Source organism: Tamandua tetradactyla, chromosome 8 (assembly GCF_023851605.1).
Source record: "Tamandua tetradactyla isolate mTamTet1 chromosome 8, mTamTet1.pri, whole genome shotgun sequence".
Lineage (NCBI taxonomy): Eukaryota > Metazoa > Chordata > Mammalia > Pilosa > Myrmecophagidae > Tamandua > Tamandua tetradactyla.
The window spans coordinates 57,201,417-57,226,456 of NC_135334.1; the positions used below are offsets into that span (position 1 = coordinate 57,201,417).

General features: G+C 37.9%; 1 pseudogene; it reads left to right on the forward strand.

Annotated features, from left to right (window-relative positions):
• The first annotated feature begins 906 nt into the window (after nt 1–906).
• On the forward strand, nt 907–8,798 carry LOC143645109 (polypyrimidine tract-binding protein 3-like; annotated as a pseudogene).
• Nucleotides 8,799–25,040: the final 16,242 nt, after the last annotated feature.

Below are 25,040 nucleotides of genomic sequence, written 5' to 3' on the forward strand. Positions count from 1 at the left end.
TTGTCCCAGAGTTGTCTTTGGCTCTCTGCTGATGTGCCAAGGTCACAGAGACTATGAAGGGACAGAGTGCCCAAAGTTGAGGCCTGAGATCCATAAAGATGCATCTTCCATCATACACAGAAGACCACCCAGGCCAAAGAAAACTGACCACTCATGTTGCCTTTAAACACTGCAATTCTAAGAGCATTTTCAGTTCCAAGGGGCCAATGGGGATGGGTGGGGTTGTCAGTCACTCATTTAGCACATGTTTAGTAGAGTTGGTATCCACTAATAAATTTGCAGCCATGTTGGGTAGACGGCACATGCAAATATGAAACACAAGAATATTATATATTTTCTTGTTTATTTGTCAGAATTATTGTCTTTCGCATCCATAAAAATGTAGGCTCCAAGAAGTCAGGACATTTTGGTGAATTATCTTCAAGGCTGTATTTCCAGAGCTATAACAATGCAGGAACTCAAAAAATTTTTTTCTTGTTGAATGAGTACATAAGTATGCATGATGTTTTCCCTTTTTCTTTTCTTTTTGCTTGTTATTTTTGTCATTTTTTACATGAAGAACAAATATGAGGCAATAGTGGAGTGGGCTTTGATTATGAGTCTTTATTAAGACTTTATTATGTCCCAGACACTATGTGGAGTGCTGGAAAGAAAAAGATGGAAAAAGACCTAATCTAATACAGCTCAGAGTCCAATAGTACGGGTATATTTAAGAAAAGAGAATAAAATGGGAAACGAGTGTTGAAATGCAATCTAAGAGTAAATGCCTTATTATCTTGTGAACCCATTAAGAGAAATTCATTGGCTCTCTGGGCTGTCACACAACTCATTTAAGGTCAGATTTGGGTAACAGGTGTGGCACCTTGCAGCATCTTCACAGATGAAAAAAACTCACAAAAATATGACATGGTCCAAAGGATGGTGAAAGGAAAAAGCCAGGCTGTCTTAGAAATGGCTTCTAAGGAAACTGCTGTTACTATGGTAAATTATCACACTCCTGTTATATTCCTCACCTATGAAGCCAGCTTGTTCATATTCAGTATTCCAATCATAGAGAACTCAAGTCTGAAATCTGCCTCATCAAGCTAGAACTCAGGCTGCATTGCAGGCCATCAGTGTCATCCAGTCAAGAAGCCTGGCCCTTACTGGAACGCCTGCCAACGAAGGCACAGTCCTGCCTGGGCAAAGCCCTGTGCTCTGAATAACTACTGAAAACCTCTTTTACACTGTTACATCTAGAAATTCTCCAGAAAATGTTTTCTAAACTTGGTGAGTCTTGAAGATTATCACCTTTACAAAGAAAAATCAGTTTCAAGTCTTGCTTCAGTATGTTGACCCAATGAATACACATTATATTAAAATGATTCTGATGGATTCCCCTGCGCAGGCGGCTTTATTGAAGGAATAAACTATATTTGCAAATTTCTTCTCCAGGACACCTACTAGGGGAGTAGAAACGATACAGAAAGCGCCCAAAGCCACAACAGAGATAAAAAAGACAGCGTACCCCATCCTGGAATGGCTGGCTGGCTGAGAGAAGCAGCTCGGGTGAGATCGCCGAGGCGCGCGGGCCTTACCGGGCGGGGTGGCAAGCGGCCGGAGTTACTCCCTTCCCCCTTCCCGGGCCGGCTGGGAGAATTGGAGAGGCGGTCCCCTGAAACCGCCGCGGCTGGCGCCCACACCACGCGCAGCCCCCGGACCAACTGAGAGAATTGGATCGGAAACCCCCAGGCCGCGGAGAACGGTGACGGGTGGGGGAGGCCCCTTCCAAACCCGTGACTCCCGGGGAACGTGCACTCTCCCGGGCGGGCCGCTGCCGCTGGCGCCCTCCCGCCACGCTTGTTGCCCAGGGCCGACTAGGAAATTCGGACGGGCTCTTTCCCTGGCTGCGGCGACCAGCAACCCTCCCTGCGTTCGGACCCCGGCCGGCTCAAGCCGCTTCGGCTAGCGAACCCCCAGGACGGTGAGAGTTTTCCAAAGTTTAAGGTCCCACAGCACCTTTTACTGGTGGGACCCGCAGACAAACGTGTGCCACGAGCGCCACCTACTGGGCAGGATAAGAAAAACAGAACCCAGAGATTTCACAGAAAAATATTACAACCTTGCTGGGTCCAACACCAAGAGAAATCTGAATAAATGCCCAGACGCCAGCAGCAGAAGATAACTGTCCACGCTCAAAAGATTGAGAATATGGCTCAGTCAAAGGAACAAACCAATAGCTCAAATGAGACACAAGAGCTGAGACAACTAATGCTGAATATACGAACAGAAATGGAAAACCTCTTCAAAAATGAAATCGATAAATTGAGGGAGGACATGAAGAGGACATGGGCTGAACATAAAGAAGAAATAGAAAAACTGAAAAAACAAATCGCAGAACTTATGGAAGTGAAGGATAAAGTAGCAAACATAGAAAAAATAATGGATAGCTACAATGATAGATTTAAAGAGACAGAAGATAGAATTAGTGATTTGGAGGATGGAACATCTGAATTCCAAAAAGAAACAGAAACTATAGGGAAAAGAATGGAAAAATTTGAACAGGGTATCAGGGAACTCAAGGACAATATGAACCGCACAAATATACGTGTTGTGGGTGTCCCAGAAGGAGAAGAGAAGGGAAAAGGAGGAGAAAAACTAATGGAAGAAATTATCACTGAAAATTTCCCAACTCTTATTAAAGACCTAAAATTACAGATCCAAGAAGTGCAGCGCACCCCAAAGAGATTAGACCCAAATAGGCGTTCTCCAAGACACTTACTAGTTAGAATGTCAGAGGTCAAAGAGAAAGAGAAGATCTTGAAAGCAGCAAGAGAAAAACAATCCATTACATACAAGGGAAACCCAATAAGACTTTGTGTAGATTTCTCAGCAGAAACCATGGAAGCTAGAAGACAGTGGGATGATATATTTAAAATACTAAAAGAGAAAAACTGCGAACCAAGACTCCTATATCCAGCAAAATTATCCTTCAAAAATGAGGGAGAAATTAAAACATTCTCAGACAAAAAGTCACTGAAAGAATTTGTGACCAAGAGACCAGCTCTGCAAGAAATACTAAAGGGAGCACTAGAGTCAGATACAAAAAGACAGAAGAGAGAGATATGGAAAAGAGTGTAGAAAGAAGGAAAATCAGATATGATATATATAATACAAAAGGCAAAATGTTAGAGGAAAATATTATCCAAACAGTAATAACACTAAATGTTAATGGACTGAATTCCCCAATCAAAAGACATAGATTGGCAGAATGGATTAAAAAACAGGATCCTTCTATATGCTGTCTACAGGAAACACATCTTAGACCCAAAGATAAACATAGGTTGAAAGTGAAAGGTTGGGAAAAGATATTTCATGCAAATAACAACCAGAAAAGAGCAGGAGTGGCTATACTAATATCCAACAAATTAGACTTCAAATGTAAAACAGTTAAAAGAGACAAAGAAGGACACTATATACTAATAAAAGGAACAATTAAACAAGAAGACATAACAATCATAAATATTTACGCACCGAATCAGAATGCCCCAAAATACGTGAGGAATATACTGCAAACACTGAAAAGGGAAATAGACTCATATACCATAATAGTTGGAGACTTCAACTCACCACTCTCATCAAGGGACAGAACATCTAGACAGAGGATCAACAAAGAAATAGAGAATCTGAATATTACTATAAATGAACTAGACTTAATAGACATTTATAGGACATTACATCCCACAACAGCAGGATACACCTTTTTCTCAAGTGCTCATGGATCATTCTCAAAGATAGACCATATGCTGGGTCACAAAGCAAGTCTTAACAAATTTAAAAAGATTGAAATCTTACACAACACTTTCTCGGACCATAAAGGAATGATGTTGGAAATCAATAATAGGCAGAGTGCCAGAAAATTCACAAATACGTGGAGGCTCAACAACACACTCCTAAACAACGATTGGGTCAAAGAAGAAATTGCAAGAGAAATTAGCAAATACCTCGAGGCGAATGAAAATGAAAACACAACATATCAAAACTTATGGGACGCAGCAAAGGCAGTGCTAAGAGGGAAATTTATTGCTCTAAATGCCTATATCAGAAAAGAAGAAAAGGCAAAAATTCAGGAATTAACTATCCATTTGGAAGAACTGGAGAAAGAACAGCAAGCTAACCCCAAAGCAAGCAAAAGGAAAGAAATAACAAAGATTAGAGCACAAATAAATGAAATTGAAAACATGAAAACAATAGAGAAAATCAATAAGGCCAGAAGTTGGTTCTATGAGAAAATCAATAAGATTGATGGGCCCTTAGCAAGATTGACAAAAAGAAGAAGAGAGAGGATGCAAATAAATAAGATCAGAAATGGAAGAGGAGACATAACTACTGACCTCACAGAAATAAAGGAGGTAATAACAGGATACTATGAGCAACTTTACGCTAATAAATACAACAATTTAGAGGAAATGGACGGGTTCCTGGAAAGACATGAACAACCAACTCTGACTCAAGAAGACATAGATGACCTCAACAAACCAATCACAAGTAAAGAAATTGAATTAGTCATTCAAAAGCTTCCTAAAAAGAAAAGTCCAGGACCAGATGGCTTCACATGTGAATTCTACCAAACGTTCCAGAAAGAATTAGTACCAATTCTCTTCAAACTCTTCAACATAATCGAAGTGGAGGGAAAACTACCTAATTCATTCTATGAAGCCAACATCACCCTCATACCAAAACCAGGCAAAGATATTACAAAAAAAGAAAACTACAGACCAATCTCTCTAATGAATACAGATGCAAAAATCCTCAATAAAATTCTAGCAAATCGTATCCAACAACACATTAAAAGAATTATACATCATGACCAAGTAGGATTCATCCCAGGTATGCAAGGATGGTTCAACATAAGAAAATCAATTAATGCAATACACCATATCAACAAATCAAAGCAGAAAAATCACATGATCATCTCAATTGATGCAGAGAAGGCATTCGACAAGATTCAACATCCTTTCCTGTTGAAAACACTTCAAAAGATAGGAATACAAGGGAACTTCCTTAAAATGATAGAGGGAATATATGAAAAACCCACAGCTAATATCATCCTCAATGGGGAAAAATTGAAAACTTTCCCCCTAAGATCAGGAACAAGACAAGGATGTCCACTATCACCACTATTATTCAACATTGTGTTGGAGGTTCTAGCCAGAGCAATTAGACAAGAAAAAGAAATACAAGGCATCAAAATTGGAAAGGAAGAAGTAAAACTATCACTGTTTGCAGACGATATGATACTATACGTCGAAAACCCGGAAAAATCCACAACAAAACTACTAGAGCTAATAAATGAGTACAGCAAAGTAGCAGGTTACAAGATCAACATTCAAAAATCTGTAGCATTTCTATACACTAGTAATGAACAAGCTGAGGGGGAAATCAAGAAACGAATCCCATTTACAATTGCAACTAAAAGAATAAAATACCTAGGAATAAATTTAACTAAAGAGACAAAAAACCTATATAAAGAAAACTACAAAAAACTGCTAAAAGAAATCACAGAAGACCTAAACAGATGGAAGGGCATACCGTGTTCATGGATTGGAAGACTAAATATAGTTAAGATGTCAATCCTACCTAAATTGATTTACAGATTCAATGCAATACCAATCAAAATCCCAACAACTTATTTTTCAGAAATAGAAAAACCAATAAGCAAATTTATCTGGAAGGGCAGGGTGCCCCGAATTGCTAAAAACATCTTGAGGAAAAAAAACGAAGCTGGAGGTCTCGCGCTGCCTGACTTTAAGGCATATTATGAAGCCACAGTGGTCAAAACAGCATGGTATTGGCATAAAGATAGATATATCGACCAATGGAATCGAATAGAGTGCTCAGATATAGACCCTCTCATCTATGGACATTTGATCTTTGATAAGGCAGTCAAGCCAACTCACCTGGGACAGAGCAGTCTCTTCAATAAATGGTGCCTAGAGAACTGGATATCCATATGCAAAAGAATGAAAGAAGACCCATCTCTCACACCCTATACAAAAGTTAACTCAAAATGGATCAAAGATCTAAACATTAGGTCTAAGACCATAAAACAGTTAGAGGAAAATGTTGGGAGATATCTTATGGATCTTACAACTGGAGGCGGTTTTATGGACCTTAAACCTAAAGCAAGAGCACTGAAGAAGGAAATCAATAAATGGGAACTCCTCAAAATTAAACACTTTTGTGCATCAAAGAACTTCATCAAGAAAGTAGAAAGACAGCCTTCACAATGGGAGACAATATTTGGAAATGATATATCAGATAAAGGTCTAGTATCCAGAATTTATAAAGAGATTGTTCATCTCAACAACAAAAAGACAGCCAACCCAATTACAAAATGGGAAAAAGACTTGAACAGACACCTCTCAGAAGAGGAAATACGGATGGCCAAGAGGCACATGAAGAGATGCTCAATGTCCCTGGCCATTAGAGAAATGCAAATCAAAACCACAATGAGATATCATCTCACACCCACCAGAATGGCCATTATCAACAAAACAGAAAATGACAAGTGCTGGAGAGGATGCGGAGAAAGAGGCACACTTATCCACTGTTGGTGGGAATGTCAAAGGGTGCAACCACTGTGGAAGGCAGTTTGGCGGTTCCTCAAAAAGCTGAATATAGAATTGCCATACGACCCAGCAATACCATTGCTAGGTATCTACTCAAAGGACTTAAGGGCAAAGACACAAACGGACATTTGCACACCAATGTTTATAGCAGCATTATTTACAATTGCAAAGAGATGGAAACAGCCAAAATCTCCATCAACAGAAGAGTGGCTAAACAAACTGTGGTATATACATACGATGGAATATTATGCAGCTTTAAGACAAGATAAACTTATGAACCATGTAATAACATGGATGGACCTAGAGAATATTATGCTGAGTGAATCCAGCCAAAAACTAAAGGACAAATACTGTATGGTCCCACTGATGTGAACGGTCATTCGAGAATAAACTTGAAATATGTCATTGGTAACAGAGTTCAGCAGGAGTTAGAAACAGGGTAAGACAATGGGTAATTGAAGCTGAAGGGATACAGACTGTGCAACAGGACTAGATACAAAAACTCAAAAATGGACAGCACAATAATACCTAATTGTAAAGTAATCATGTTAAAACACTGAATGAAGCTGCATCTGAGCTATAGGTTTTTGTTTTGTTTTGTTTTGATTTTACTATTATTACTTTTATTTTTTTCTCTATATTAACATTCTATATCTTTTTCGGTTATGTTGCTAGTTCTTCTAAACCAATGCAAATGTACTAAGAAATGATGATCATGCATCTATGTGATGATGTTAAGAATTAATGATTGCATGTGTAGAATGGTATGATCTCTAAATGTTGGGTTAATTTCTTTTTTTCCGTTAATTAAAAAAAAAAAGAAAAAAGAGAAGGGATAATTGGAGATGAAGGGATACAGACTGTACAACGGGACTGGATATAAAAACTCAGAAATGGACAGCACAATACTACCCAATTGTAATGCAATTATGTTAAAACACTGAATGAAGCTGCATGTGAGGTATAGGTTTTTTGTTTTTGTTTTTTTTTCTTTCTATTATTGTTTTAATTCTTATTCTGTTGTCTTTTTATTTCTTTTTCTAAATCGATGCAAATGTACTAAGAAATGATGAATATGCAACTATGTGATGTTATTAAGAATTACTGATTGTACATGTAGATTGGAATGATTTCTAATTGTTTTGTTAATTCTTTTTTTAATTAATAAAAAAAAAAAAAAAAAAAAAAAAAAAATGATTCTGATGGCCAGAATATCTATAATGCATGCTGCATTCTGCATGTTGACTTCTCCAAGCTCACCAACCTTAATGTGAAATATAATAATGACAAAAGCAGAGGCTTCACTTCTTTAGACATTCCTACTGGTGATGGCCAGCCATCCCTTGACCCCTCTTTGGCTGCTGCTCTTGGTGCAACAGGTATAATTTTCTCACCATATGTAGGGGCTGCTGGATTTGGCCCAGCCAATGGATTTCCTCAAGCTACAGGTCTTTCAGTTCCAGCTATTCCTGGAGATTTTGGTCCTCTCATAATCACTTCCTCTGTTGTCACTGGAAGCATGGCCATTCCTGGGGCCAGTAGCATACCTGGAAATTCTGTTCGCCTTGTCACCAATCTCAATCCTGATCTTATCATGCCACATGAGTTTTTTTTTTTTTAATCTTTTTTGGAGTATATAGTGATATACATCTAGTGAAAGTTATGTTTAATAAGAAAGAAAATGCCTTGGTTCAGATGGCAGATGCAAATCAAGCTCAACTTTCAATGAACCAAGTGTATGGTCAGAAACTTTATGGAAAAGTACTTCGTGCCACACTGTCCAGCCATCAGACAGTTCAGCTTCCTCTAGTGGGACAAGAAGACCAAGATCTGACTAAAGATTACAGTGATAGACCTTTGCATCGCTTCAAAAAGTCTGGCTCTGAAAACTTCCAGAATATCTTTCCACCATCAACCACTCTGCATCTTTCCAATATACCCCCTTCTGTTACAGTGGATGACCTCAGGAACCTTTTCCCAGATGCTGGATGTTCAACGAAGGCTTTTAAATTCTTTCCAAAAGATCGCAAAATGACGTGTATTCAATTGGGATCCAAGGAAGAAGCAATCTAGGCCCTGATTGAGCTTCATGACTATTGTCTTGGAGAAAATGACTACCTCAAGCTTGCTTCTCAAAACCCACAAGCTGATTTTTCCGTGAAATTTTCTCTGAAGACTGGACCATAATTTAAGTAAAATCTTCAGACATGAACTGAAGCAGTTCAAGACCAATTCTGCCCCTGCCAAAAAAACTACTAAACTCTTGCTGAGTTTGATATTCCAGTATATTCAAAATATCAAAGGGTATGCTCTTTTTCCATTTTTACCCCCTGCCAGTTTGTGATCAAAAGTTTATTTTTCTTAACACCATAGTTTCTATGAAAAAATTTTCAAGAAAAAATTAATTCACTATATTAAATTGAATTTTAAGAGGACAGACTCTCTTTTAGTTTGGATCCAAATCAGCCTTTTACAACATTTCTAAACTCTGTAGTTTAAAATATTTAAATATATAGACTTTTTAAAAACTTTTTTATTATATAGTATAACATATATACAAAGCAAAGAAAGAAAAAAGCAGTAGTTTTCAAAGCACTCTTCAACAAGTAGTTATAGGACAGATCCTAGAGTTTGTCATGGGCTACCATATGATCTTTTCAGATTTTTCCTTCTAGCTGCTCCAGAATATAGACGGCTAGAGGACTTGAATATTTTTTTTTATCATCACAATCGACTTTCTTTTCCTTCTTTTTTTGTGAAAAATAACATATACACAAAAAAGCTATAAATTTCAAAGCACAGCACAACATTTAGTTGTAGAACATATTTCAGAGTTTGGCATGTCCCTCAGGGGACTTTGCCAATACTTTTTGATTACCTGCTTAATATACTCTAGGATGTTTCCAGGCATTACAATCATTTATACAGGATTAAAGGACATCTTTCTTATTCTGGGCTCCCTGTGTTTCAGTTGTTCAAATGAGTTTACAAATTGGTTGAATTAGATTATGCACTACAGAAAATTTCAGTTCCAGACCAAATAAACCTTTCTTCCACGGGTCTCAAAGAGTCTGTGTGGTTCTAAAATATAGAGACTGTCTTCCTTACCCCTATGTTCTGAATTGCTTTAACCCCAACTGGTTCAGATTTGTGCTTATCCTTAATATCAGGTTAAATATATAACCTGATATATATTAGCCTCTAAAAATCCAGAAATAATAATCACCACTCTGGACCTCATGTTCCTTCTCTAAATGCTTACAATCTAGGTCCCTGTTTCCTTAAAAGGTGACCCTACCAGTATTGTTTTTTTTGTTTCTGGCTTATTTTGTCTCACCAAATGTCCCACATGTTCATTCACATCATTGCATGCCTCACATCTTTGTTCCTTTTTGTAGCAGCACAACCTTCATTCATAACTATATACCATCGTTCACCAATCTACTTCTCTGTCATTACATCCTTCAGCCACCTGCATTTGTCAGGCATCATATAGGGAGCCCAAAGTCCACAGTCCATCAACATTCTCAGTTTTAGACAATTTCACTTTATGCTGGTCATAAAAGTGGAATAATCATTTTGTGTCTGGCTAATTTCACTCAACATTATGTCCTCAAGGTTAATCCATCTTGTCATGGGCTTCAGGACATCATTTTGTTTTACCGAAGCATAATATTCATCATATATATATATATATATATATATATATATATATATATATATATCACATTTTATTGATCCACTCTTGTGTTGATGGGCATTTGGTTTGTTTCCATCTTTTGGTAATTGTGAATAATTCTGCTATGAACATTGCTGAGCAAATGTCTGTTTGTGTCATTGCTTTCAGCTGTTCTGGGTATATACCAAGTAGTGCTATTGCTGGGCCATAGGGCAACTCAATATTTAGTTTCCTAAGGAACTGCCGAACAGTCTTCCATAGTGGCTGCACCATTATACATTCCCACCAGCAGTGCATAAGTGTCCCAGTTTCTCCACATCCTCTCCAACATTTATAGTTTCCTGTTTATTTAATAGGAGCCATTCTTACAGGTGTAAGGGGGTATCTCATTGTAGTCTTGGATCTGTGTTTCCCTTATAGTCAATGAAAATGAGCATCTCTTCATGTGCCTTTGAGCCATCTGTATTTGCTCTTCAGAAAACTGCCTATTCATATCTTTAGCCCATTTTATAATTGGATTGTTTGTTCTTTTGTTGTTGAGTTGTACAAATTCTTTGTATATACAGAAAATCAAACCTTTGTCTGATATGTGATTTCCAAATATTTTCTTCCATTGAGTTGGCTGCCTCTCTACCTTTTTTACAAAGTCTTTTGAGGTGCAGAAGCATTTGATTTTGAGGAGTTCCCATTTATCTATTTTTTCTTTTGTTGCTTGTGCTTTGGGTATAAAGTTTAGGAAACTACCTCCTATTATTAGGTCTTGAAGATGTTTCTACATTTTCTTCTAGAAGCTTTATGGTACTAGTTCTTATATTTAAGTGTTTGATCCACTTTGTATCAATTTTTTGGTAGTGTATAAGATAGGGATCTCTTTCATTTTCTTGGCTATTGATATCCAGTTCTTTCATACCTAATTATTAAAAAGACTATTTTGCCTCAGTTCAGAGGATTTCAGGGCCTTGTCAAAAATCAGTTGTCCATAGATTAGGTGGTCCATTTCTGCATGCTCTATTTGATTCCATTGATCAATATTTCTGTTTTGACCTCTGTGGCTTTATAATAGGTTTTAAAGTCAGGGAATATTAATCCTCCCATTTTGTTCTTCTTTTTTAGGATGCTTTTAGCTATTCAGGGTCTCTTTCCCTTCCAGGTGAATTTGGTAATTAGCCTTTCCAAATCTTTAAAGTAGGTTCTTGGAATTTTTATTGGTACTGTGTTGAATCTGTAGATCAATTTTAGGAAAATTGACATCTTAATTATATTTAGCATTCCTAGCCATGAGTAGGGAATATCTTTCGCCTGTTTAGATCCCTGTTGATTTGTTTTAGCAATGTAATGTAGTTTTCTGTGTACAAGTGCTTTACATCCCTAGTTAAGGTCATTCCTAAGTACTTGATTCTTTTAGCTGCTATTTTGAATGGAATTTTTTCCTTAACTGACTCCTCAGCTAGGTCATTGCTTGTGTATAAAAATGTTACTGATCTTTGCACATTAATTATATATTCTGCCACTTTGCTGAATTTGCTCAAGTAACTTTGTTGTAGATTTCTCAGGATCTTCCAAGTATAGTATCATATCATCTGCAAATAATAGGAGTTTTACTTCATCCTTTCCAGTTTGGATGCCTTTTATTTCTTTGTCCTGCCTGGTTGCTCTAGCTAGAACTTCTAGCACAATGTTGAATAATAGTGGTGACAGGGGGCATCCTGTCTTGTACCTGATCTTAGGGGGAAGGCTTTTATTCTCTCTCCATTGAATACAATGCTGGCTATCTCTTTTTCATATATTCCCTTTATCATATTGAGGTAGTTACCTTTGATTCCTATCTTTTGGGGTGTTCTTATCAGAAAACGATGCTGAATTTTGTCGAATATTTTTTGTATCAATTGAGGTGATCATGTAATTTTTCCCTTTCAATTTCTTCATGTGCTGTATTACATTAATTGATTTTTCTTGTGTTGAACCATCTTTACATTCCTGGTATAAACCCCATTTGTCATGGTGTAAAATTCTTTTATTGTACTGTTGGATTCTACTTGCTAATATTTTATTGAGAATTTTTGCTTCTATGTTCATTAGGGAGATGGGCCTGTAGTTTTCCTTTCTTAGAGCATCTTTACCCGGTTTTTGGTATTAAAATGATATTAGCCTCATAAAATGAGTTACATAGAGTTCCACTTTCGTCAATTTTTTGAAAAGTTTGAGCAGGATTGGTGTAAGTTCTTTTGGGAATGTTTAATAAAATTCCCCTATAAAGCCATCTGGCCCTGAGCTTTTCTTTGTAGAAAGATTTTTGATGACTGATTGAATCTCTTTATTTGTGAGCTCATCTATTTCTTCCTGAGTCAGTGTAGCTTGTTTTTGTGTCTTTATGAATTTGTCCATTTCGTCTAAGTTGCCTCGTTTGTTGGCATATAGTTGTTCATAGTATCCTGTCATGATTTCTTTTATTTCTTCTGAGTCTATGGTAGTACACCCCTTCTCATTTCTGATTTTGTGTATTTGTATCCTCTCTCTTTTTTTTCTTTGTCAGTCTTGCTAGTGGCCCATCAATTTTATTGATTTTCTCAAAGAGCCAACTTTTGATTTTATTGATTCTTTACATTGTTCTTTTGTTCTCCCATTCATTTATCTCTGCTTTAATCTTTGTTATTTCTCTTCTTCTATTTGTTTTGGGGTGAGTTTGCTGTTGTTTCTCGAGTTCCTCCAGGTATGCTGTTAAGTCCTCAATTTTTGCTTTTTCTTGTTCTTTGTTTGTTTGTTTTGCATGGGCAGGCACTAGGAATTGAACCCAGGTCTCTAGTATGGCAGCGAGAACTCTGCCACTGAGCCACTGTCGCAATGCCTCTTTCTTGTTCTTTAATATAAACATTTAGGGCAATAAATTTTCCTCTCAGCACAGCCTATGCCACATCCCATAAGTTCTAGTAAGTTGTATTCTCATTTTCATTCATTTCCAGATAGCTACTGATTTCTCTAGCAATTTCTTCTTTGACCCACTGGTTGTTTAAGAGTGTGTTATTTAACCTCCATATATTTGTGAATGTTCTTGTCCTTTAGTGGTTATTGAGATCCAGCTTCATTCCATTGTGATCAGAGAAAGTGCTTTGAATAATTTCAATATTTTAAAATTTATATAAGGACCTATTTTGTGCCCCAGAATATGGCCTATCCTTGAGAATGTTCCATGAGCACTAGAGAAGAATGTATATCCTTGTGCTTTGGGGTGCAATGACCTATATATGTTGGTTCAGTCTAATTCATTTATCAAGTTATTTAATTTCTCTATTTACCTGATGATCTTCTGTCTGGTTGTTCTGTAGAGGAGAGTGGTGTATTGAAGTCTCCTACTATTATTGTTGAAACATCTATCACTCCCTTCAGTTTTGCCAATGTCTGTCCCATGTACTTTGGAGGTCCTTGATTGGGAGCATAAACATTTATGATTGTTATATCTTCTTGCTGAATTGACATTTTAATTAGTATATAGTGTCCTTCTTTATCTCTTATGATATCTTTACATTTAAAGTCTATTTTGTCTGAATTTAGTATAGCTACTCCTGTTTTCTTTTGTTTACAACTTGTATGGAAAATCTTTTTCCATCCTTTCACTTTCAATCTATTTGTATCCTTGTGTCTAAGATGAGTCTCTTGTAAGCAGCATATAGCTGGATTATGTTTCTTAATCTATTCTGCCAATCTGTATCTTTTAATTGGTAAATTTCATCTGTTAACATTCAAAGTTATTACTAAGAAGGCATTTCTAGATTCCGCCATCTTATCTTTTTTATTTTATTTGTCAGATCTATATATTCTTTTCCCTCTTTCTCTTTGTATTCTTTATATGACCCTTAGTGGTACTCCTCAATTTTGTGCCCTCCTCTAGACCTTCCTCTCCGGTCTTTTTTTTTCAGTTGGCAGAACTTCTTTTAGTATTTCTTATATTTGTCTTGTTGACAAATTCTTTCAGAACTTCTTTGCCTGTGAAAACTTTAATATCTCCCTCAATTTTGAAGGACAATTTGGCTGAGTACAGAATTCTTGGCTGGAAGTCTTTCTCTTTCAGGATCTTGAATATATCATACCACTGCCTTCTCACCTCCAGGGTGCTAGCTGAGTAGTCTGAACTCAGGCTTATTTGGTTTCCCTGGTATGTGGTAGATTGGTTTTCTCTTGCTTCTTTTAGGATTTTCTGCTTCTCTTCAACATTTGGCAGACTGATTCGTATGTGCATTGAGGAAGGCCTATTTGGATTTATTCTGTTTGGAGTTCATTAAGCTTCTTTGACTTGCATATTTATGTCTTTTATGAGGGTTGGGAAGTTTTCCCCCGTCATATCCTCAACTACTCTTTCTAGCCCTTTACTCCTCTCTTCTCCTTCTGGGACACCAACAATTCTTATATTTGTAAGCTTTGTTTTATTATCATTTCCTTGAGTTCCCATTCAATTTTTTCCATCTTTTTTGCCATTTGCTGTTTTGAGTCTTCAAAGTCAATTATGCTTCCTCTATATCACTTATTCTTTCTTCTGTCTCTTCAAATCTGGTGTTTTGTGCCTCTAGTATGTTTTTTATTTGGTCAACAAAGTCTTTAATCTCTGTGATATCTGCTATTTTTCTATTTATTCTTTCAAATTCCTCTTTATGCTCTTCTACTGTCTTCTTGATCTCCATTATGTCATTTTCTATCCTACTTATTTTATTAATTAGAGTTGTATGAACATCTTTGATTAGTTGTTCCAATGTCTGTGTCTCCTCTTGTGTTTTTTTTTTTTTTTTTAACTTTTTCACTTATTTTTTTATCACGGTACCATGTATAGACCATAAAATTTGTCTTCAAATTTTTTTTTTTAGAAAAATCACTGGCTTGCTTCTAATCTAGTTTTTTTTAACCTTTTCAAACTTTTAATAGTTTAAACATTCTTTTTTAAGCTTTTAAAAGTAGAATCAACAAAAAGGCAAGGCTGTATGGGAAATAATTTACTTTTTGTAAATTCAATTTTTAAGACTCATTATTTTATGTGGAGTAAAACAGATTCTTTGCTGTCTACAAGGCTATTTCCGAGTTGTAAAAAATCATCTACCCCTCCTCACATTTTGAGAACTTCTTACATCCCCCATTCAATCCTGGCTGCCACAATCAGATAGACAGAGTGCAAGGATATTTTTTCTTGCAGCTATAGTGGAAAGCTTAGATGTAGACAAATCAGTGGGATTAATCACATTCACAAGGTGTCTAGCATTACTGTCTATTACCAAAATTTTTCAACAGCCCAAACAGAAAATTTGTACATACTGAGCAATAGTTCTATTTTTGTTTTCTATCCCAGTCCCTGGTAACCTCTAATCTACTGTCTCTATTAATTTGTATATTCTAGTTAGGTCATACAAGTGAAACCATGCAATAGTTGTCCTTTTGTGTCTGGCTTAAACCAGTCAACATGATGTCTTCAAGGTTTGTCCATGTTGTAGCACGGAATGGAATTTCATTTCTTTGAGAAATTTTTGCTGAATATGGCGCTGCTGGGATCAATCTGAGAGAACTACTGCTCCCACAATTGTACCACAACCATGCAAAGAGGGACTCGCCAGGTAGACATGTGGATGGGATTCCTCAATAGAGCCCTAGAAAATCTTCTAGATCATACAATGCCTGAGAGCCATGCTTGCTGAGGCGCAGTTCGTGGGCCGCAGTGGGAGGACCCGAAGCCCACAAGTTGCTTATGTGGAAAGGCACTGCCAGGGCCCCTAACAGAGCAGTGGAGAGGATGAGAAGGGCTACGGCACTCCAGTTACCTTTGCCCTGCTGTAACCATCATACAGGGAGCTAGGGAGACAGACAGGTAGCGATTCCACTCATCCAGCAGGCAACCACCTGAGTAGGTACTCTGGATTCCCGCCCCTCCACCCTGGCTTCTGACAAATAGAGTTCAGTGTGACAGGGAAGCAGCAGGCAAGTCGCAGGGAATAAACGTCTATTCCTGTAAAACACTGAGCCCTAACATCCCAGCTACCATGGAATCCTGTTGGAGCTGGTCTACAGAAGCAAGATGTATTCTGGGGAGTCACATGTCACATCAAAGCAGGAACTGGTGAGTCTGTATTTTTATGGAGCAGTCTCTCCTCCTCGCCTCCTCCTCCACTGGGCGCGGCGGCGGCGGCGGTGGCCATTTTCCGGTTGGCTTTTACCACAGCCCTCTCTCGAGAGGAGGGAGTGCGCGCGCCGCCAACGCCGAGACCCCGCACGGCGTGACGTCGCGCCCCGCCCTCCTCCTCTTGTGTTTTAACTTGGTCATTAGGCAGGACTATATCTGTCTGCATTGTAATATGCTTAGTGATCTTCTGCTGTCTTTGTGGCATGTAAATATCTTGATTGATTTAAGGAGTTGATTTCTTTCAGTAGTCTCAGGTCTTGTGTTTGCAGGATGGTTGTACAGTTCTAAGGCTGAGAAAATGTCCCAATTACAACAAGTCTATAGAATTGTCCAATCAAAGGCATCCAGGGAAAGATAACCTTGGTTCAAGAAGCCCGATGAAGTTCAGGGTTTCTCTCTAGTGAGAAGGCACATGGCAAACACAGTCACAGTTTCTCTCTCATCTGGAAAGGCATACGGTGAGCATGGTCAGGGTTCCTCTCTCATCTGGAAGGGCACATGGTGAACATGGCATCATCTGCTGGCTTCTTCTCCTGGCTTCCTATTTTGTGAAGCTCCCCGGGAGGCATTTTCCTTCTACATCTCCAAAGGTCACTGACTGGTGGACTCTACTTTGTGGTGCTACAGCATTCTCTGCTGTTTCCAAATCTCTCATTCTCCAAAATGTTTCCTCTTTTATAGGACTTCAGAAACTGATCAAGACCCACCCAAATGGATAGAGACATGCCTCTACCTAATCCAGTTTAACAACCACTCTAGATTAAATCAGATCTCCAGGGAGATGATCTAATTACAGTTTCAAACATACAATACTGAATAGGGATTAGAAGAAACAGCTGCCTTTACAAAATGGGATTAGGATTAAAACATGGATTTTCTAGGGTACATACATCATTTCAAACCAGCACAGGGGGGTAGGCATAGCCTAAGTATGGAGGTTAGTACCCATAGACTTTATGGCTGGCAACAGCCTGCAGGGAACAGGAAGGGGGAGGTAGAGCCTGGAAGGGGTGCAGGAGAGGTGGGTTGGGCTGCACTTGGGGAGGGGGGTGAGGGGCAGGTATATGCACTGGGTGCTGATGGGGTGGGGACGCCTGGAGTTTGGGGAATGGGAGTGGGTGTTGGGCTATAGGTGTGTGCGGTGTGGGGTGAGTCACTGGTCACGGGGTTGCACTGGTGAGGGTAGCACACCCAAGGAACGTGGCATGGCTTACTTCCTAGACCCCAGATCTTGTCTGTGCATTCCTGCAGGCTCTCTGCCTCCACGCCAAGTTCCAGCTTTCTGCCTCTCAGTTCCTCAGCCTCTGCAACCAGGGCTGCCCCATGTGGTACAGAAGGGTCTCCTAGGTCAGCCTCACTCCCAAATCACCACCTCAGTCACCCTCCTGCCCGTTCTCTAAATTTTCCATGGAGCAGAGCCAATCTTGAAATACATTATGCATCCATCTGCCCAGAAGTCTAAATATACAGATTTTTAAAATTGTTTTATGTAATTTAAATTATTTATGACCAAGTTTTTAACTTTGTGATTCAGAAGTTTGACATCTGTAGGAAATGATATTCACTTATAATTTATGTCAATTTTTTGCCCTATATTGGTAGTTATACATTGGGTTATAATGGAAGCAAATTTATGTAATTTTATAGGTTTCCTTTTATTGATCTCCCCTTACCCCACTGGAAGACATTCTTTCAAATAATGCATATTTTTAACTTTTTATGATTATTTAGAGAAATGAAGTGTTTCCAATTGTCCTTAGGGAAATTAATTGGAAGCCAACCAGGATCTGTTAAGATCAGAATAATTAATAATTTTATTAGGAAAAATGATGTTTTAAATTTCAAAATAACACTTGTTTCTCAAGTAATGTCATTTGATCTTAGAAAATTTAAAAGGAAAATTAATCCGACTTATAAACTACTTTTTTACAATTATTTTCAGAAAAAAGTTTACACTCTTAATGAATATATTCAGATCTCTCATATAGTTTGATAGATTTTTTAGAGGTATTTTTGGTAAGGTCTTCTTTTAGGAAAAAAAATGATCTCAAGAGATTTTTGTACCACTATGATCTCTAATATGTATTCAGAATTTACTTAATTTCTTATTATGTACCTATCTGCTTATGATGCAGTAGGTCAGAGCTTTATCTAAGTATCTTGAAAGTATTGTAGGCTTGATGAGTATTTTGATTTTTCTTTCCTTCTTTTGGTAAGGATTTTAAAGATTTTTTTCATTGTGATTTTAAATGGTTTTCAGTAAATAATAGTTTTTATTCAAAATTTTGGTGCTTTGATGCAGAGATGGCCTGGGGGTGAATGGTTTGGGAAATAACTCAGTGCACAGCTGTAGGCTTCTTCATTGCGTGATTGACAGTGGTCATTGCCAGTTATAGCATGCCAATTTGGAGCTGTAAAATGCAATGTCAGTTTCTGGATCTTGCCTAATCTTTATCATCTATCAGAATTTGTCTCAGGATTACTTGTTTTGTTTTTTCAATACTCTGGTGAGAACTTGCTTTTCTTTGGTGATGTAACATCATTACTGAGCGCCCACATATTTGAAGTATGAGAAAGAAGTTTTTTTTCTCATACTGTCTTTTGTTGGGGGTTTGAATGTAAGAGTACATTTTAATCTTGCTTCAGTAATTGTGTAATGCAAATTTGTTTCTTTTAAAAAAAACTTTGCTTTTTAAAAATAAAAAAAAACAACTACATGTAGTAAAGTTAGTGCTTCCCTTCTTTTTACTATTAAAAGCTCTCCCAGTTGTGTTTGGCGGAGGAAAGCACCTAGCCTAAGTGAAAGCTTATGGCTTAAGGCAAAGTTTGACAAACTTTTTCTGTGAAGGGCCAGATACTAAAATTTTAGGCATAGCAGGCCATACTGCCTGTCACGACTCTGCCAATGTGATGCAAAAAAAGCCATAGATGAGACATAAATGATGTCTCCAAGAGGACTTAATTTACAAAAACAGGCAGTGGTCCAGATTTGGTAATAGTTTACCCAACACTAGTCTAAAGCAATTCTGACAATTCTACTCCTTACTTTCTCAGCCTTCTTTGCAACTAAGTTTATACATGTATCCCACTTCTGTCAACCAGACCTAAGTAGAAATCTGATGCAGCATTTCTGGGAAAGGTTTTGCTTTACTGATAAAATAGAGACTCATGTGAATGGCCCCTTCCTTCTACCTTGAATGTGGATATGATGACGGAGCTGACGCAACCACTTGAGATCTTGAGATGACAAGTTTAAGATGAAGTGTCAACATGGTAAGGACAGGGCTGCAGAAAAATAAAGACTAGTTCATTGATGTTATTGCTGAAAAGCTGAAGCAATGCCAACAACATCTACTGGATTACTTGTTATTTTAGAAAAATCGGCCAAACTTTTTTTAAAAACTATTGTATTATGCTCAGATTTTCTGTATTTTGCAGCCAAATCTATTTCTAAGTAATTTTAATGTGTCATGGCTTATTGTACATATTAAATGAGATTAGTAATCAAATCACAGGGCACATTACAAATGCTCAATAAATGATGGCTCTCTTCATATTTCATTTCACAGAAAATTGATATTGTTCTCTTTGTGATCATTACTGATAACAGATTTCACAAGCTCTTTTTTTACTTTTTTAAAAATGAATTTTAAAATTTTTTAAAAAATAGCAACAAACGCAAACATTCTTAACTTTTGATCATTCCGTTCTACATATATAATCAGTAATTCACAATATCATCACATAGTTGCATATTCATCATCATGATCATTTCTTAGAACATTTGCATCAATTCAGAAAAAGAAATAAAAAGACAACAGAAAAAATGCATACATACCATACTCCTTACCCCTCCCTTTCATTGATCATTAGCATTTTGGTCTAAATTTATTTTAACATTTGTTCCCCCTATTATTTATTTTTATTCCATATGTTTTACTTGTCTGTTGATAAGGCAGATAAAAGGAGCATTAGACACAAGGTTTTCACAATCACACAGTCACACTGTGAAAGCTATATCATTATACAATCATCTTCAAAGAACATGGCTACTGGAACACAGCTCTACATTTTCAGGCAGGTCTCTCCAGCCTCTCCATTACGTCTTGACTAACAAGGTGATGTCTATTTAATGAGTTAAGAGTAACCTCCAGGATAACCTTTAGACTCTGTTTGGAATCTTTCAGCCATTGACACTTTATTTTGTCTCATGTTGCTCTTCCCCCTTTTAGTCGAGAAAGTTTTCTCAATCCCTTGATGCTGAGTCTCAGCTCATTCTAGGATTTCTGTCTCGCATTGCCAGGAAGGTCCACACCCCTGGGAGTCATGTCCCACGTAGACAGGGGGAGGGTGGTGAGTTTGCTTCACAAACTCTTTTTAAGGATAAGTCCTATAGGATGGAATACTTTTCAGTTTAGTCTCACTCTAATTTTAAGTTTCCTTGATTTCAGAAAGATTAGAAAAGGGAAAACTTAGAAAGAGTATCTAGTTTAGCAGGAGCCTGAGTACGAAAAGATCCCGGGTGACTGTCAAACAAATTGGAGATACAATCTCTCCCTAGTACATATGTAAATATTAATTCACTTCCTGGGTTGCTTGCCAAGGTTCCTTCATGCTGGCCTGCAACTGACTTCAGATATGAAGGTACATTACACAACACATGGCTCACTGGAAATCCTCAGGAGATGCTACTCTATTTTCCTTTCCTCCCTTCTCCCTGCTTTACACTCTCGTTGGCCCAGTTTCTTAAGGAATAAGAATCAGGGTTGAAGGGAGCCCTGCGAAGAAATATGAAGGCGAGTATGAAGGAGAAGGAGAGGTCACAGAATGAACAGTCCAAAGATTGGGAGCAGCGTGAAACGAGCCTTGAGAAATGTTCAAATACTTCCACAACAAATTTCCGAGAAGCAGGTATCTGTTTGAGATCTCTCTCTCTGTCTTTCTCCCTTTCTCTCTCTTAAAATAGTACCTTTTCTAAAAAAAAAAAATATATATATATATGTATTACCTGGTAAGTGTGTGTGTGAAACTCAGCTTAAAGTACCCATGTATGAACAGACAGTATCTAGTGTTGGTGAAAGCATGGATGATGGCTAGATGGATGGATCATTAGAAAGGTGAATGGATAATGTGAAAAATGAGCAGCAGTGGTCAAGATGCCTCTTGTCCTGGTCTGGCTTTATAAAAACTTTTCCAGTTCTCTGTCACAACTACGTAAATTTGCTGTTTTAGCATGAAACCAGCCTCAGCCAATATGTAAAGGGATATGTATGGCTCTGCTCCAATTGAACCTTATTTTACAAAACCAGGCCATGGTTCACCTTTGGCCCATGAGTCATAGTTTGCCCACTCCAGGTCTGGACCATGTCTGTGTCTGGGTTTGACTCCAGGAGGTACAGCAGTCATTTTGCTACCAGCCTGAGGATGGAGACAGACAGACGTAGAGAAAAGACCTGGTTCTTTGATCAGAGTCTCTGATACTGATATCCCTGGAGCCCACCCTCACTCTGTGCTTTTTTTTTTTTTTTTTGAGGTAAGAGATTTCCTTTCCATTTATGTCAAGTTTCTCTTACTTGCAACCAAGAGCATCCCAACTGCCATACTTCCTTAGGTGGAAATACTCCCCTTGACTATTCCCCTCAATAGCTTGCAGTAGAAGATCAAATGGCCCGAAGCTGGTATTAGTAGGAAAATGAAGGGGGAAAAAAGCAATGCCTCCTTCCCAGACTTCCCAGAGGAAAAATTCACCTTAACTTAGTAAATTATTAATCCTTTTAGGAATTGCTATGCTATCAAACACTCTGAGTTATCACTGATCTGTTAGACTAGTGTTAAAGAGATTTGAAGATAATTACGATGTAACTCCTTCCTTTGTTCCATAGGCTGACATTGCTGAGCCGCTCATTTATACTATCTTTCATTTATCTCTTATTGTTTCTTGCGGGTCAATTTTATCTCTACCAATTTAGCTAGAAGGTCTTTTAGTACAGGAAACATTTTTTTAGGGCATTTAACAAGGGGGCAACATATGCACTATTAACTGAATTTTTGAAGGATTATTTTCATGAACGTAGTATAGAAATAAGAACCGTTAGGGTAGGGTTTGGCAAACAAGTGTGATTGCTGAATCATTACGTTGATGTTTCCTTTGGTCTCCAGTATCTTGGAGCAGGTGGAAGTGAAGACCTAGAGTTGCGGAATTGTAACCCATGTCAGGCTCTGGGGTCTGTTCTACAGCTGATTGTTGTGCTGTGCTTTGAAATTTGTTGCTTTTTTTGTGTGCATGTTGTTTTTCATGGGAAGAAGGGGGAAAGTCGATTCTGATGATAAAAGGATGTCTGTTACTTTTGGCCTCCGGTGTTCTGCAGTGGCTGGAGTGAGGAAATTGAGTGCTTATATGGTTGCCCAAGGTAGGCTCTGGGATCTGTCCTGTAGCTGCTTGTTGGAGAGTACTTTGAGGGCTAATGCTTTTTTCTTTCTTTGCTTTGTGTATATGTTGCATTGTACAGTGAAAGGGGTTAAAGAAAAAAAAAGCTGGTATGTCTTCTATGCCAAGGGCTTCTTCAGGCACTCAAAAAAATATTATGTACAAGCCTTACTGTTTAGAGTCTATTTCACAAACCAGTGAGAGCAGAAAGACCTTGGTTTTAGGATAATCTATTTCATATGCTTCTAATAACATCGCAAAAAATGCAAAAACATTGGAGTTAAATATTTGAATAGTAAATCTTGCATTCAACATTTTGTTGTGACTGTTTTAGAGTAGCTAATATATAAAAGTCTGACAATCAATCTAGGAAGAACATACAGTTGATCTAAGGTAATTGTGAGAATCTCATTGGAGTGTTGTAACTGAAAATTTTAGAAATGGATTACAAGGGGTTTATCTTACTAATGCCTTTTGGTATAAATAATATGGCCTTATGAAAGATGGATTATATCACATTGTCTTAGGGTAAGGGGAATGTCCATATGTCTAGTGCCCCAAGATCTCCTGGAAAGCAAATGCTTTCCTTCCCTAAAGAAATCAAAGTATAACTTTTCTACAAAATCATTTTACAAAATTTTATTTGCAGTTACATCTGAACCCCAAGGTCAAATGCCGCAGGAAAAAGCAACAAGAGTTTCCCAGTTGGCTTCATCCTTCTTGGTTTCTCTGAATGGCCCCAGCTAGAAATGGTTCTCTTCTGAATCATCATCATCTTTTATACCATGATCATCCTAGGACACCTGGCTATTATCTTGCTCTCTTGTATAGACCTTTTCCTCTACATACTGTACTTCTTTCTTAGCAATCTGTCCTTCCTGGAGCTCTGCTCTCCCACAACCACAATGCCTTATATGCTGTCAAACCTTTGGGGCCCAGACAAGCCAATCACCTACACTGCTGTGTCAACCAGCTCTGAGTTCCTCTGTCTTGGTGCCACAGATCTTGCTGTTGCTAATGGCATTTGATAACTACATTGCTCTCTGCCAGTCACTGCACTACACCATCATCATGTACCCCGTTCTCTGTTGGAAGCTGGTAAGCATGGCCTGGTTCTCTGGCTTGCTGGAATTCCTGATCCAACCCCCATGATACTCCAGCTTTCCATCTGTGCCCACCACTATGTGGATGACCTTCTCTGTGAGGTGCCTTCACTTATACATCTGGCTGGTGGAGACACTTCCTTCAACGAGTGGCAGATGACCATCTCTGCTGTCCTTTTTCCACTGTGCCAGTGGGATTGATTCTTACTTCCTATGACTACAGAGCTCAAGCTATTGGAAAAATGAAGTCAGTGGAGAAAGGCAGAAAGGCATTGCCACCTACTCCTCCAACGTTGTGTGGTCTTCATGTTTAATGGGAGTGGCAATGGTTTACACAGTCCCGAAGAACAACTTTGTTTCAAAACATGGAAGTTCTTCCTTCTTTTATACTGCAGTCAAACAATTATTGAACACCCTAATCTATACCTTGAGGACAAAGAGGTAAAAGACACTCTGCAAAATTGCTAAGGAATGGGATCAGGACACTAACATTAGATAATTGACCTGTGGGACCAGAATGGGATTTGGCAGTCATGACATCAATCCACTCTCCTCTAAAGAGTACAAGAATACATTGTATTTCAAATTCAAACACAAATGTGACTGGTTAGTTCAAAGATGTTTTGACTGATGGCTTACTTATTTTTCTCCTATTATTTTGCATGTAATCTTGTTAAAATATGTAAAAATATAGTATCACAATTTTGAGCATGTAATAAGCCCTCAAAATGTATTTCTTTATGGGGAAATCCTAGTTACAGAGTTAGCTTGAGGAACAAAAACTATTTCTTAGGTAACATAGCACCAGGGGCTAAGTATTCTAGAATCAGCAAACAGATGAATTATGAATTAAATATTATTTGGGTTTAAATTTGTCATAGTTTTTTTTTATATAAACATCTGAAAGGAGCAAAATTCCCCTAGGTTTTTTCTATATATGCAATTATTATTTTTTTAAATTTGTCTTTGGGAATGAGAACTAGGGTGCAAAGAAAAGATCCTATATGTATTTATTTTCTGCTGTAATCTCCTTTCATTTGGAATTTCGGAAGATGAAATTACCATC